We start from the raw sequence: 17,712 nt of genomic DNA on the forward strand, positions 1-17,712 counted from the left end.
GAATTATTGAACGCTCGATCAAAAGAGATTGTTGCAACCTTGGAATGCTTTGGCTGGACATGACATTGATGTGAGATCAATTTTGATAAGAGAGACCAATTCTAAGTGTATAACAGCTTTCTTAGGGTACAATGGGTGAGTAGTCCAAAGGGTAAAAAATTCTTTTTAGAATTGACCGTAAATCATTATTCAATATATATATTGTATGAATAGTCCACATTTTCATAAAATTATACAGCTGCACAAACAGTCCACTTACTTTTTCTTTTAGAACTCATGACCATGGCTTTTCAAATGTTCAAAGAAGTTCATGCCTCTTTCACTCAACATTAACACTGTATTAGTATTTAAAGGTTTTCACTCGGCAAAAGTCATTCATGTATAATTGAAGGTAAAACAAAGGGGCCTTTAACACTGGTGTTGATTTCGACTTATGTTTGAGGAGCTGCATCAGCCTCTCTGGCCACTCACCAAAGGACTCTGATTGCAGTTCCAAGAACAAGACATTGATCTCTGGGCAAAATGAAATCTCTTTCCCTGTTCATTAACCACGCTCTGCTCACACAGCTGATACTCAAGTCTGTAGACCAAGGTTCTGTGTAATGATAAGAACTTGTTTAAGCTTGTTCCATCCCCCAATTGGTCAGATCTGGCTGGGTATGTGGGACTTGAAAACAATATCAGTGAGAGGTGTGCTGTGCCAGTCATTGCAGTAGCTTCAGTTTCATTGGCTGCAAAAACAAAAGTCTCCGCCTCTGGTTGGCCTCATGTTGAACTTCACTATCAGTTGTTGCCATCTTGTTTAAAAGGTAAGGAAAGCCTCTCTCTCTTTTAATCCATGGTCTAACACACCGTGACACTGAGTAAGACCCCCCTGATTTCTATTGAAAAGTGAACACATCTCACCACTCTCCTGCAGCAGCTTGCTCGTTGTGGGGAAGCCGAGTGCAGTAGAGTTCCGCAGCTCAAGGATGAAAATATATGATTATTACTCCATGGAAACGCAATCAAAGTTCATATGTGTCTTGCCTACCCATTTATAACAGTTATTATCAAGAGTGGACGGGGAAAAGAACAGAATTGAGCATTTCTAACTGCACTCAGTAATCGACTCGCATGGCTTCCCCACAACGAAGCAAGCTGCTGCAGGAGAGTGGTGAGTTGTGTTGTCTTTTCAAGAGAAATCTGGCAAAGCTAGCAGATGTTCGATGCCTCGAACTATTTGCTGCTATTTGTACTTTTGCTGAAGTTTGGTGCTGTTCTGAGCATTATTTGTGGCTATGAGTGGCTTTTTGATGGTGGTTTCTTGTTGGAGGCATAGACTGCAGTGTATTGTTATCGTGAGGTCTTTTTCTGAGGTTGCTAAAACTACATAAGCTAGTGGTCAGAAAACTTGATCTCTCGAGGGGGTCTTACTCAGTGTCACGGTGTGTTAGACCATGGATTAAACTTACACCGGAATTTCCCTTTAAGTCTTATAATGTTAGGAAAACCCCTAACAAAACTAAAATGTTTGTTTCAGTCTTTGAAAAACATAATGAAAAAAAGCAAGGTCAGCAAAAATGATCAGGTCAACGACAAATATCTGGAAGTTGATAAAGGAATAAACAGGCCTAGTCGGGACATAGCTTAATTTTATTACTTTGTGTTCTGTTGGCTAGTTTAGTTTATGTGATGCATCAGATTTCATTTAAATCAGATGTTAAATCTTTACCTGCAATTACTCAATTAAAGTACAAGCACCAAAAGTCATACTCGAGTAAAAGCAAGAATATGGTGTTAAAATATTACTTTGGTAAATGTGATAGTCACCCATGCAAATAGTACCTGAGTGAAATTCATAAAGTTTCTGACATTAAATTCACGTATAAAAAGTACAAGTAAAAGTTAATTATACATTTATTTCCATATACAGCATGTTAATACTGAATAGTGAGGGTCAACCAATTATCAGCCTGTCTATAATGCACTGTGTAATCTGGAGAGTATATACTTACCAAAGTTAGCAAATAAATATAGTGAAGGAAAAAAGCAAAATAACACTTTTAAATTACATCATAAAAAGGCAACTGAATTGTAGGTAAGCCAATGTGTGATTCTGGGGTTTCTACACAGAAGTTATTGTAAACAAACATTATGATTGGTTTACAGTAGTTTCCAACACTGTCGTCTATCTGTGTCAGTCTATAGAATCTTTCTATCTGCTTGTCTGTTTGTCTGAGGTTACAAGTTCATTACATTGATCTGCTTGTACATGCATTGAATCTCTTACACTTATACCAACACTTGTAATGCCCAAAATTATTAATTTGCCTTATTGTTACAGCGGAGTAAAGGGGAACAACAGAGCCGGGCTATCAAGCATTTGGATTAATGCCTCCAACAGCATTTGCCCTCTGATGAGAAGCAGAGGATCTATATGGCACTTTGTCAAACATACTCTCTCAGGACTTGACGTTAGGGCCTTCTGCTTTAAGGGCAACTAGGCTGAAGCCCAGTCAGCAATCCACATTATCAGAAATCAAACTCCTGACTTGGCTGGGAGGGGAAAGTGGAAAAGGAAGGCCAGCACTCACTGTCTGGTAATTAAAACCTATTTTATCAGACCTCTTCTCTCGCTCCGTACCTCTTTTCTTCCTATTGACAAGCTGCTTAGTGCAAAGTGAGCTCAGTTTGACTCTAAATATATGAGGCACACTTATTTAACTTTCTCGGCAAACAGGGAAAATCAAGTAAACAAGACAGCAACTAAATTGCCCAGCAAGATTGCCCATTATTTATTTACTGTAGTTTTATTGTTATTTATGGGTGTTTTTGAGTGTAACTAAGTGTCCAAATGCAGCCTGTGTTCACGTCCTCTCCCCTCTCCATCTCCTCCCCTGATGATTATCATTTCATTACTCTATGTCAAATGTATTGGTTGGCTTGTTGTGCTTATTGACTAATGAGCCAAAGTCAGCACTGTCTTCCTTCACTGTAACGCTGATATAGAAGATCTTGAAATACTATTTGTCTGCTGGTTAAGTATTGATCGTTCTTGCAGATATTGACTGTTACTTGGTAGCTTTCTATTTACAATGCCCCTTAACATTAATGGTAATTATTCAACATAGAAATGCGTGAGCTTGTGCTTTAAGGCCTTATTTACCTTGTTTCGAACCAACAGTAGGGAATATATCACTGGCTTTGGTCTCAGTAGAGGCTGAACCTGCTGTGAGTTCAGTTAGAAAAACGTGTCCCACCATCTGTCCAGGGCCACGTCCCAACTCAGGTATCCAGATGCAAAGCCTCGGGCTGAAATAGAGATGTGTCTCCTCAGCCTTGAAGCCTGAAGCCTGTTGTTTATTGATGCTGCCAGAGTCGCTGCTCAGATCGATACCATCTCCCCTCAGATGGGCCTTCAAACACGCAGGCTCCAAATTGAGGTCAGGATATGTAGAGGGTTATGGCGTTTCAGCAGACATGAATTGCCTGAGAGGCTGCGATCATTTGTTATATCTTCCTTTAAAGTTCATCTCCAAGTTGACCTGTGATGAAGCACGGAGAGTTTGTGAGTCATTGGTGTGAGAGTTATGAGGAAATGCACCCGTACACGGACGAGCAGGTTGGACGAAATGGATTGTGTGACTACCTCTCAGCTCTCAGAGCCACATGCTTTCCCTGTCATTCCCCATGTTTCCCATTCACCTCTGAGGTCCCCTTTATGGCTGCATGTTGTTTCGGCTGTTTCTAATAAAGAGGAAATATTGGTGCCTTCCTGACCTGCTCATAGGGGCCATCGAAAAATTTATGGGGTGTGTCTCCTTCATACGGGCTGCTTTTGACCCGAGCCTCACATAAATAACACATCACCAGTTCACCACAGCTCTATTGACTCTTCTTTCATGCTGTGGTCAAGTGACTTTATTGAATTCAGGATGTGACTACACGCTTATGTTTTCACACAATGAAGTCAAGACATAAGTACATATAGCTGTACAATATTACACTCTGCTTGAAGAATTTGCCTTTCATGCATTATAGAGCTGGTAGTTTAATGGAAAAGCCAATTAATTTTATTATTTAAAATGTTAAAATTGTAGATTTCAAGAATGCTGCTGATTTTCCATGATACATTATATTTCTCCAAGCAAACCCAAGTGGAAGCCCAGCACCATCACTGATCACAGCAGTCTCTATGTTATATCTGTAAAAAATAGTGTAGAATCGTTTTTAAGTTAAGTCTACATGATATTTTACCATATTTTTCTTGGTCTCACAGATGTCCGCTTTCTTTACAAAATTATAAATTGTTTGGCTTCCAGTATTTCCACAAACTGCGTTGTTTTGCTCTGCTCATTTAGCTTAAGTCCTCTGTGGAAGTCTGTGGAAATATTGGATTTATACACACAGAAATTGACCGGTTGCTGGACGCACTTTCATATCAAACTAAATGATTTATTCAATCAACCATTTCTGGCTGATTTTTTATAACAGTAATGTCATCTGCATAAGCAATGGCAGTTACTCTGTGGCCATGACCTATATCATGTGCCATCAATTAGTCTGTTGTTTTTTATGTGCTTGAGTAGAGAACTGATTGGCTAAAATATAAATCACTAAGCTGAGTTGACTTCTCTCTCTTCTTTAAAGGACTCAGTTCAAAAACTATTAACATTTACACGTGCAATTCATTTTAATCATAAACATCTTACATCATTTTAGGGATGCTGTCGGTGAAGTCCACTGTTGAAGTCTATGAAAATGTCAGATTCATTGTCAATTGAAGAAAAAGATAACAGTGGGACTTTACGACTACCGTTAACATCAGGAACAAACAGTGACATATGTTCTGCTTCAGACCAGAGGGCAAGTTAATGAATCTTTTTGTTTTCGCCCATATTATATTTTAATGTAGATAAATAATCACTGGAAAACATTATGAGACATTTCATGACGTATTAAAGCGTTCTAAATAAAAAGAACAGCTAAAAATGTTCATGCAGTCCCACAACTAATTTACCCATGATGATGTCATGAACAGCATAAAAAAACCTGGTTAGAATTCAAATTCCTGCATTTAAAATGTTACTTAAAGTGGCAACATATGTAGTTTGTAGTCAAAACAAAAAGGTGACATAGTCCAGAAGTAAAAATCAATGGAAATAAACATTAAGTAAAACAGAAGAGTAACAACAACACCACTGTAACTGTATATACATGCATATGTGCATGACTGTGGCCAAGATGAGCTCCTTCCCTCTAACCACACATTGCTTTGGTGCAGAGTGTCAGGTGGCCTGTTTGTCAGCTGAAATATTTATCAAACAGATCAACGGAAAGTCTGGCCGCCTTTTCAACTGACAACTGCTTATCAATAATTGATGGGGAATGAGGCAAATGACTTAGTGAGTGTTTGGGGGGTCCTTCTCTTTCTGTAAGTGATGCCTCTGACCTTTGGTGTGTGAAAGAACTCATCATGGTCACTGCTCACATGTCATATAAAGCCCGACACAAGGAGCTGACCAGTGAAAGTAATAAAGGAAAGAAATGATATATTGAACAGAAGAGATAGTTGAATAATTGTTTGGTGCTTAAGTCAAATAAATGTGTCTTTATTTCATGTGAATCAGTGTTTTGAAATGTTGCTTTCCAGAGAACATTTTTACACTGTTGTGTTAAATTACTGAGTGTTTATGATAGGGGTGGGCGATACTGCAAATTTTGGTATCGATCCGATACCAAGTAAATACAGGGCCAGTATTGCCAATGCTGATACTGATACCAATACTGATACTTTTTACTTGAAAATTTCTGATCAATGAATGATTTTGTACTTTTGCCTTTAAATAGTTGACCATGATTATGATAACGATAAACACAGGACAAAGATTTTAGCCAAATAAGGAAATTATATTTGACATAATTAAATCTGTAACCTATCTGCATGTAGCCTAAATAGGAATACTAATGTTCCTTCAACAGATACACAAAAGGGTTATTATATATATATACTGTATATATCTAAATATAAGTATATATTTTTGTGTTACAGTTACAATGAACCATAGTAAGCGGAGTGAGAGAGGTAAAGAGGAGCGCTGCGCTTTAAGGACTGAGAGAGACGCTGTGGTCACACAAACTCTGTGAAGAAATACAAGTGATTTGCTGAATTTACAGAAGAGAAACTACAACAAAAATATCGATCTCATCACGTTAGTATCGATCCGATACCAATACCCACCTTGGTATCGATACTATCGATATTTGGATCGATCTGCCCACCCCTAGTTTATGATGATGCTGCATGACACAAAAGCACAGTGGATGTATTTATGTATAAAGTTCAACTTCAAAAATGTCATTTAAATGTAATTCAGACATTATATATGTTTGAAGTGTAATGCTTAACAATCAAACACGTTTAAATGATGTAAGTGACCTTTATGACACACATGGGCCTCGTTATATTATAACTGCATTTTAACATGAAATGATTATCAAGATATTATAAAATAATGTGATAATTTGGACCAAGATCAGCATTAAACATTTATTCCAGCACAGTCCTTAAAATGATTATTGGGAATAAAACTATTAGTATTTAAATTATTTCAGGCCGCAACTGACAATTATACCACGATCAATATTCATCTGACAATCTTGTTATATTAACATAATTATAAAAAATGCCAGAAAAATAGTGAATAACCTCCCTGCTTTCTCAAAGTCCAAGGAGACGTCTTTAAATGTCTTGTTTTAAAGCAACAAACCTCCTAACAAACCTATCTGAGAGGCTAAAAACACAATTTTCTGCCATTTTTGCATGAAAAGTTGTTTTAAGGATTAATCTGTTATAAAAATAATTATTTTGTGACATTAAATAATTGATTAGTGAATGAATTGTTACAGGTCTAAAAAAAGATATTTGAGTAATTTTCCCTAATCAGGAAACTGTGCTGTCACTAACCTGACCTCTGACCTCGCTGGAGGAGAAACTGTTCCTAATTATGAATCGATAAAATGTCATGTTATTATGGTGTTGTGATCAGGATGTGGTGTGGGTAGCAAATTACTTACAGGTTGTGGCTAATCATGTAGGGCCGTTAGCACCTACCTCCTTTTGGTCTAATTTATGGCTGACAACATACCTGATACCGTGGTGAGTCAGTGGAAAGTTGTCGTGGGGGTTGGTGTGTGTTGGTCCTTCCTGTCAGATGAGATTCTCCCGACTGCCAACACACTCAAATCTTTATCCTCCTGTCTATTGTCTGACCTTCTGCTCACTATAACCAATACTGGCTGCACAGCGTTTTCACGGTTCCAATTGCCTCTGTAGCACCTGCAGAAGAGAGTGTATTGAAGCTACACTGTCAGCACGAAGGGATGCACTTTAAAATACACTTTCTTATGTCAAAATGGCAAAAGCTTTTACACGTGTAAACGATAGATTGCATTCAGTCATATAACTGCTTACGACCATTATATGATCATATTATTGTTATGTTATTCATTGTGTAATAATTGGATGTAACTGTAACTGCTTAATCACAATGTTAGTGACTTTCTGACTCATGTAGCCTCATGATAAATGTTCTTGATATCTTCAAAAAGATTATGGCACTTCATGCCTATAAAACAGGCTGCGAGTGGTATACAAACTGTCTGGGTTTGAGACAAGAGTAGAGATTTGAGCCTCATTAACTATTTGCCAAACTTGCCAATAATTTCTGAGCTGCCAGGGTCAGTTGTCCTGTCATTGTCTACGGGGGGCACACCGCAGTTTTTGAATTGCTAAGTAAACAGTTTAAACCTGGGATGCAGGGGCGGTTCTGGGGGGGGGCCAACAGGGGCCAGTGCCCCCGTAACTCTGAGTCTGGACCCCCCTGTGGCCCCCCTGACAGTGAGTCTGCATTAATAATACAATGACAGATTTCTTGCTATGATTTTGTTCTGAAGGGAAAGGTAGAAATAAAGTGTCTCAGCAGTTTACTACCCAATCAAAATTGCTGAAATTGTAAACACTGCTTTGTCTGAATGAGGGATTAATCCTTTTTTACGGGTTGTGCCCCCTAACAAAAAAGCCGGCCCAACCTGGCCCCCCCATTAAAACTGGTCTAGAACCGCCACTGCTGGGATGGTCAGCTGACAATTTCCTATTTTGAGATGGATGGTTTGATTAAAAATTTCTGGGTGACACATTGCTGGCTAACAATAAGTGTGATGAGCCGTCTGAAGGCGCTTGATACTGCCGATGATAAGCCTTCACATATTATACTGTCATTTCATCCAGCTCCTATAAAAGCAGTTTCCTCGTCCAGTGAATGATTAAATTGTTGTAAATTATCAGGATTAATGTGTCAACTTGGTTGCCGGTTAGTAAAAAAGGAACCAAGAGTAGGTGTTGTTTTGAGAACAGGAATGGAAAACCTTACGCTCAAACAAAGAACATGTTTTTATTTCGGGTGGTGTCTTTTAAAAACTACTACTACAAAAAAAATCAGGTTTACACATTAAAATCCAAAAATCAGTTAATACATTAAGTGTGAGAGCAATCTGTTATTATCACTTAGCTTTTATTTCTGCTTATACAAAACTCATTAAAATGAGACAAAAGTGACGAACATTATTGGGGCAAGTAAATTATACAATTTTGAGGCATTTCAACCAGAAGTATCCTGACTGAACAAGTCTGGCCTTGAACGCAGCAACAAGCCCACAACGGTCTCCATGCTGTCTGGCTGCTTGTTTTCATTTTATTTCCAACAATACTCAGATTTTCTTCCATTAACAAAGTGCCATTTAACAGACATATACTAACCTATAATTGAAGGAGGCTTTAAGACATTTAATATCTGAAAATGTCCTAAGTATGTATCTACAAATGTTTGCTTTTTACAGAGACGTACATGGGTTGTCTGCCACTACAGTAGGTGTTATTGTCTGGTTAAATCTGCGTGTGTGTGCCTGAGTGTGTGTCCACACTGCCTCATTGTGGAATATAACAAAGCCCTGGAAATACAACCTCCAGGGGTCTTACCTGGATGTGGCGGCCCCCACTTTTTCATTAAAAACTGCAATCCTGCAGCTGAGGCTCTGTTACACCACAATGTGACAGAGCTATACAAGGGCAAACATATGCGACCTGGACACAACCTTCAAATATAGCCCAATAGATAGATCCCTTGCTCTTCTCTATCTTACAACAAGTTCGAATGCAAATTGATGCAGACCATTTTCAACGAATGTGAGTCTAGCTTTGTTGTTGGCCTTGCTGTGCTGTTTTCCCAAGCGTCCCTTGTTTAAGTATTGAAATGTCTGCATATTAAAATGAAGAATTTACAAGCCTGTCTATGCATGTGCACAACAACTAGGGTTTGATTTTTTTTCCCCCTGAAATCATGTATTTTATTAAGTATGCAAATGACATAAAAGGAATCACACTTGACATAAACATTTTAGTTTTTTGTTTCTAAGTTGTTGTGTTTTCCCTGTAAAGGCTTTATGTTTGCACACTTTGCGGTAGCACATGTAGTAAAATTTGACTCAGTCTATTCCCTGGACTGTCATTATGATTTTGCTGGGCCGGTGAGAGCAACAGAGGTATTGAAGTGAGGTAATAGATGTGTCCGAGACCAAACTACTCCAGTGAGATGTGAGAGCAAAGTAGCAATGTAATTACAGGTCATGAGTTGACCACCTCAGAACTGCAGCAGGTGCAGGGAGAGCTGAGCCTGTCAGGCACTCTGACATGTACGTACACACACAGACTCACACACACACACACACACACACACACACAGCCATCACTTTTGCCATAAATCCTCAGAATCAACTGTCGTTACACCGTCTTCAGTCTCAGCGCTGTGTGAGGATCCTGGAGGTTGTGAGTGATTTTGCCAAAAGCAGATTTGATTAAAGCTGCATCAGGAAGTCAGTGTCTTATTGAGAGCCATCCTCGTGTCGGTCCAGATAATACTACACCCTAGTGGTTAGATGAGGAACTACCAAACCTAGGAGTGTAATGCAGTTAAATTAAAAGGAAGATACTCTAGAGAATTTAAAATACAACTTACAAAACATTCTGTAATGTTCAGATAAACATCAGCATTTTTTTAAAAAAACCTGGAGATTCATTATTATCATACTTTAATTCTGGTTCAAGTATAAACACTCTTGAAGTGTGTGTCTGTAATTGATTTGGACACATCCTTTACCTGGTGAAGTGCTGTAACTGCTCCGGGGTGAGTCCGGCGCAGTACCCTCCCCCCCTCAGTTGAGTCATTTGTTATCACCTCATGGCTCCTCCAATGTGCTGTGCAATTGTCCGAGCTGCTCCGGGGTGACGGGGTCAGGCCTTTAAAAGGGAATTACTTCATTGACACAATAAGAGATGGCAGTTTATTTGACGTCTTACCACCACTTCACTCCCCTCCTACATCCAGCCCTGCCCAGCATCCTAACTGTTCCCTGGGGAGCACTGAATCTGTGTGTGCGTGTGTGCATGTCAGTGTGTGTGTGTAGGTTGGTGGGTGCATCCATGTGCTTTCCAGTGTGTTTATGTGTGTGTGTTGCAATTGTATCTGTCTTAGTGTGTTTATCTGAGTCCGGCGTATCTTTGTTTCTCGCAAAGCTTCAGTGCTTGAAGAATCTGTGACTTAAATGTAGTCAGATATGAATGTAACATGACACAGCAGGGGGATTATTGTGGTTCTAGAAAGCTGCACAGTATTAAAATGCTAGTATTTGTGATTGTAGTTAAAGTTTGTACCTGCATATCCAGATCTCACATAGTATGGTGCTGTGTGTGTGTGTGTGTGTGTGTGTGTGTGTGTGTATTTATTTCTACATCCCTGTCAGGTGTATTTAGAATGAATAGACTGCAGATGTTACTTAGGATTCAAGCGCAGTCCTGGGGCTTCTGCTTGTGTTTGTGTGTGTGTGTGTGTGTGTGTGTGTGTGTGTGTGTGTGTGTGTGTGTGTTTGTAAGAGAGAGACAGAGAGTGAGTGAGTGAGTGATTGACACCAGACTTGTGTGTCACACTTCAGGGGATTGGGAGAGGCCATGCAGCCAGTCTGGCAGGTCATTATCAGTGTGTCACACAGCGGTGTGACGGCTACTTCCTCTGAGACAAAACACATCACACACACACACACACACACACACACACACACACACAAATGCCACACGGAACACACACCAACTCCTTCCCTAAGTCATTGAGGAATGCCTATCCAAGCCAATCAATTGGGCGATCAATTGGGGACCAACTGGCAATCCCCTGCAATCAATACGCCCCTTGTTGCATGGCTCCAGAAGTGCCACAATGGCTGTGGCACTTAATTAAGTTGTTAATTGCTGCGTTAAGCTTTCTCAGGTACCCTCCCTAGACAGTAATTGAGAGTGGCTGGACAATTCGGCTATCGGCAGCACTTTGCTAAATTTAATCACAAATCCAAGTAATAGCAAAGGCTGTGGTACAACGAGCCAAACAACACTTACTGTGTCAGTTTAAGTGGAGGAGGGACAGAGCAGACTGTCACACTCCGACTGCTGGAAATAGACATAATGCCAAATCCTGTTTCTGTTGAACATCCCGTTCGTTGCACCATGTAGACCTCTGGATGACATCATGCAGCTGTGCCGGCCAATCACAGAGTGCTGTACAGTCTAATCAGTATTTCTGGGAATGGTGAGGTTTGTTTTAAATATTCTCTCTGAGGGATGTTATAAAGCTCAGCTGTGAACTTTATTCAGCTTCAGGACATCAACAGGAGGGTGGGGGTGCGTACAGTACTGGTGCTCCAACAACACCCCGGCTGGTTTCTTAGTTACCCCCGATTAAAATAACCTTCAGCGTTGTTGAGAGGATGATGAGGGGAAAAAAAAAAGATTAAATTTGTTTAGTGCCATGCCACCAGACTCAGAGCAGCCTCTTTCTTCTGGCTGTGACACTCCTCAATTCATCCTGAGCACTCGGCCATGAAAAAAAAAATGTTTTAATTTGATGCCTTCTTCTGGCCAGATAAGTTGAAATCTGACCTGATGATGGGCGTAAAGAATAAATATAATTATCCTGCAGAAATTGCCAATCTTCACTTCTTTTGCTTATGTAGGTCGGACAGAGGAGACAGCTTTGAGTTGTGACTATTTCATAACCAGGTAAAAACTCTGTGTAGTACATTTAAAGTTACTCACTATTGACCATTACTGACTTTGCCTGCTTAGGTTAAAGTAAGCAGGATGGTTAATCCCTCGGTAATCACCTTTACATCTACTTACATCTGAAAGCTACTTAGCAACAGCATCAAATAGCTTTTAACAAATCTCTGGTCCAGAGTATAAACACAGTTATTTTTTGATGAAGTGAATCCACTTCCCCTCATTGTTTCAACTCTCAACTTTTCCAAAAATGACTTGCTGTTGTGGTTACAGTGGAAATGTCTCGGTGCAAAGTCACACAATGTGCATTCAGTTATCCAAAGTAATAATAATAATTCTTAAAACATGAAATATACAGTTTACTGACAACAGTTTCACTGAACACAAGTCCTGCATTATTTCTGGATATTGTGTTCAGAATTACTTCCATGAAGAGGTCTCTCATAACTCCATCAGATCAACACAAGACTGAGTCAGGTGGAGTACGGTCGTCAAGGCTGTATGTTTCACATTTCTACCCATGTATGAGCTGACTTTAATGTGTGGAGGAGGGGTAGATGGTGGTGACCATGGATCGAGACAGCGTTTGAAGATTTATAAGTGTGAAACCATTGCATATTTAAGGAGACGTCAGGACAATTTCCCGTCATGTTTGTGGTAAAAGAACCAAATATTTTAGACCAAAGCAGGATCTTTTCCAAACCCTACCCTAGTGGTTTTCATACCTAAACCTAACAAGACCATGAGCACAGCGTTGTTGGGACATAAAATTAAAAGTGTACATGAAGAAACTAGAACCTGGTGATTTTACCGGTTGGCTGTTGTTGCAGTTGTTTTTTTCTTGAGATTCTAACACACAAAAAGACACTTGGGTCATTTTTAATTATTAAATTCATAGTGATGTTAACTACTTCTGTGTTAATAATAATCACGTTAAACATCAACATATCCGGCTTCTTTTGCATATCTTAGTCACAAGTGTTTACCACATTAAAAGGGTCATATTATATATTGTTTTCAGTGTTTTTTATTCCCTAACATCTGTATTTTGACCAAGAATTTAGTATCTGTCAGACAATAAAACATTAAGTTTTAACATATCCACACTTTGCAGAAACTAACATCACCAGAAATGGATTCCGGCGTATGAGTCGGATGTAATATGAATTACGTATAGAATCGACCTTGATCACTGCACACAACATGAACTGGTATTCAAATGGGTTTGTTATACCATATGCAAGACATATGGCCCAGCTCTCCACTTTCTGATTGCTGCTCTGTTCGTGCTTATCTAAAATGTTGCTTGTGCAATGAAACTAAAACAGCTGGTCTTCCATCTCAAACAGGTAGCTTCACCCAATTTGTGTATTCTTAACAAAAATGGGTCTAATTTAATGAAATATTGATGTTCCTGCAAGAGTTCTGTGATAAAATCAAACACTCAACCTCCCACATAGCCAAGGCCTGATTCCTCTCTTCTACATGGTGCTCAGTCTGAGGGGGGTGATTACCAGCGCTGCCTCCAAACTGGGTGGGGTTACGAGGGAGTCAGACCACTGCTGGCTGGCACTTTTATAGTGTTATTAGCGCTCGTCTCGCTGTTAACACGCCTTTTGTAGCCTAATCCCATTACTTTCAACACTCAAATGGAATTCAGATGGAATGGGTGTCCTCCATTTTAAGAAACGACTCCAAACACAGCAGGCGTCTCGATTCTTATCCCTGATTTGCTGGGAAATTAGAGCAGCGCAGGCAGGAGCCAAGAGCGTATCAAATCATCATTACAAAATAGGAGCTTTTACCTCACACATAGTGCAAACCGTTTTCCTCACAGCACATCCACTTCCCCTGCTTTCAAAAAGGGCGGAAAGTGCTGCACAGCTCTTCAGAGATTTGGTAAGAAGTGTTGGGGTGTAGTGGAGCAGGAAAAGTGGAAGTAGCAGTGAGACAATGAGAAACAACCACTGCTGCTCTAGGCACTGTGAACAGGCTTGCCATTGATTAAAACAGCAAGGTGTGCAATAAAGCGCAAGGCAAAGTGTTGCCTTCCATATGGACCCCAAGACCCTTAGGCTCTGGCCACCAATTGGGCCTTTCTGTCTGCCGCTGTTCCCCCTTTCTCCTTTCTGCTTCCCCTTCTCTCCGTCCCCAGATGGTAAAAACAATTTTCCAGCCCTCTGTCTCTTTCTGCTGCTGCCCGCCACTCTGCAACCACAAAGGGCCCTGGCCGTGATTCAACCGTTTACTCCAGTAATTAACAGCACCCATACCACAACAATTACAGTCACTAGGCTACTACACTCCAAATATACACACTCTCTCTCTCTCTCACACACTCACACACACAGTGTTAACAGTGTCACAATGTGAATCAGACAGGAAAGGTAACAGCCAGAAGCTGTAAGATAAAATAAAAATAGTATTAACAAAAAGGTGAAAACAACATGCTGGCACTACAGCAATGATTACCTCATAATTAGACGAGACAAAGCTCTCTCTCTGTCTAGTGGCAAAACACTGTAATTACTGCCGTGACAGAAAATCAAAGGCTACTTTGTAAGCAGCAGGAAAAATTAACATTTCAGGCCCTGAAGCTGTATGTCCTGATTAGAAACGTATTAAATCAATGCATTGCTAACTGCTGGGCATAAATACGTCCCCTCCTGAAGGGGCCTATAATTGCGAGAGCAAAAAAAGTGGGTTTCAATTTCACAAGGAAGTGGCATTAATCCTAATGGCAGTGTTATGGGCCAAACGTACACTCCTTTTGTTATAAGATAATGCACTTAGAGCTGCACTGTTTCCAGTGTGTTTATGGTTGAGTGAAGATCAAAGCGTGGGTTACATAAATTGTCATAAATGTGCCTCTCAGAGTATCACAATACACCACAGCTACAGCATTTTAGTGCAAACTCTATTGTAAAAGAACATTAGCATGTTGTGTTCTGCTTAATTTTTGCTAACTGGGATTCGAATGTTAGAAAAAACAGCGATGAGATTTTTGATTTAACATCTTTTGAAAAATGCAGTTTGTGCTGCAGAAATTGTTTCCCAGTTCCAAGACACACAATGGACAGACAGATGTACAGCGTTGCTTAAATATGGAGTTTAATTCTAACATGATAGTATTGTTAAAAAAATTATATTTAATGTCTGGCACGATATAATATTTTTTTTTTAGATTATACCAAAACATTTGTTTAACCAAAAAACCTTCTGTTTTGTATTTTGTGAAGGACCATTGTAACTTGTAACAATTATATTAATTGTGCAATACTGTGATAAAATGTCATATTGTTGCAACCCCACCAAGTCCGTTTGTGTCTGTCTGCTTCTCCTGTTGATTGTGTTCTACTTTCTGTCAGCTCCACTAATTAAGACCTGCTTTGCTATGCAGCATGACACTGTAATAAGAATTTGCTCTCAGATTGGCTGAATCAAGGTTAAATAAAAGGGAAATTAATCATGTGATAGCCATCAAAATTAGCATGCAAAAACCTGTTGTTGAACTGTTCCACTGTCATGGCTACGGACAATATAAAACTACTTTCAGAAAAACAGCAGTATCACGTAAACTTCAATACATCAAGGAACATTTGCTTGATTTAACAAAGTGATAAAAGGAGAGGCCGTTTTTTGTTAATTACAACTGTCAGCTCGTATTTATATTGTCAAGCACTGCAGACATTCACCTTGTCTACTTCCCCGGCCTGCATGTTGGACATGTGACTCATCAGAAGCCACATGGGTTGTGACCCACCTAGTTTCTGTTCCTGTTTAAATTGATAAAAGCTGCTGCTGGGAGAGCCAGCTGATCCCGAGCATCTTTAACATGCCCACAATAGGCTCCTTGGGAATACAACTAATTACTTCACATCTGTATTTATTTGATCCGCGTGGAATTCTCCCTTCTGTCACCAGTGCCGAGCTATGCCAGCTTGGACTAACAGTGATTTATCTAAGTGACACTTCTGGCGCAGATTCACATCAAAGCAGCGCCAAAATCAATGAGGGAAACATGGGGAAGACGGAAGGAGGAACTTTTTTTCCCCTCAGCAAAACTGTCATGCATAAAATGCACCAGCATAAATAAAGCACGCCTGTGCTTGCAGGTTTGCTGAATCAGATTGGGTGGAAGTAAGATACAAGCTGTTTGTTAATGGTAGCTTAAAGAAAGACTTTCACAGCTACAGCATTTTTGGGGGAACTTTAGTCCACAGCATTCAGTGTGACAGACCAGCTCTCATGGAGAGGATGTGGCAACTTCATGCAAGAGCAGCTTCTACTGACCTCTGTTGTACACTGAGTAAACTGCAAACAGCTCACCCTGCTGAGGACTGATGGGGTCCTGCTCAGTGAATCAGCCAGTTCAAATGACAGAGAGGCAGAGATGCAAAACCAACAAATGTGAATATTTACAAGAACTATTCTATCTATACTATCACAAAACGACATTCAGATCATCTTTGCTTACTACTTCACTTACACACATCATCCAAATTATAGTAAAAAATGACCCTGGCAGCCTGTTTTAAGTTAATGAAAATGGTTTGATAATTGTTCTCATTAAAAGGTTGAACACACAAGTCTAAAGCCCCCTAGCGCCCCCTAGAGGTTTGAGTTTTCATCACATCATTTAAAATTTGGCAGATTTGTAGATTAAGCAACTTGCTCATTATTTATTATAAGACCCTTGGAGGTGTGGAAGGCCGAAGAGTGGTTAAGGAAAGAAAGGTCATTTCATGACCAGTGTAAACATCATAAATCTGTGCAGTAAATGTCACAGCAATCTGCTCAGATGATTTGTGGAGTAAATTTGGTAGACATACTGTATTTGGAGTTTGGTAGTGAAGGTCTGATCCCTGGACCTGCAGGATAAATCTGGTTGGGGAATGTTAAAGAGCAGGAGTCATTACAACTAATGATGCTATAACGTAACATAACGTAACGCAACGTAACACTCAGTAACACTGAGCTGCACCTTGTTCTTTTGTACAAGTGGATGGTTTGTGCGGACGTCGGTGCACGAGTCATAAAAGATATTAAACTACATCCTGTGGAGACTATGAATGTGCATCTTTCACATTTTTGGGGGGCTGATGCATTTATCAATATCTAATGTTAATGTACACTAATCCAGCAGTATTTGGCAGCCATTCATTCAAACTCACCACTGAAAACAAACACACATTATTCCAAAAATTAAGAAAATAAGAAAAATAAATAAATAAATTCTAAATCTTAAATGTAATTCAAGCCATTTAAAACAAACAAATAAAAATACATAGGAAGAGTGGGATCATGGGAGTTTTCAGTGTTAAACAACCATTGAAATGAAAATCGATCCAAGCTTTTATGTTTTATTCACGTTGCTGTAGATTGAGACACGTTCACAGACTTTCTGTCTTGCTCTCTGACTCACTCCTGGATGTGAAATCCTCCAGTGAGGATTTCTATGGTTTGAATCTTGTTGGAAACATGTAGAATAATGTAGTTTAAGTACACAACTCAACAAAATAAACCCTTTATCAGTCATACAAATCAATAATATCTGTGGTACTGTGTCA

Source organism: Sparus aurata, chromosome 4 (assembly GCF_900880675.1).
Source record: "Sparus aurata chromosome 4, fSpaAur1.1, whole genome shotgun sequence".
Taxonomy (NCBI): Eukaryota; Metazoa; Chordata; class Actinopteri; order Spariformes; family Sparidae; genus Sparus; species Sparus aurata.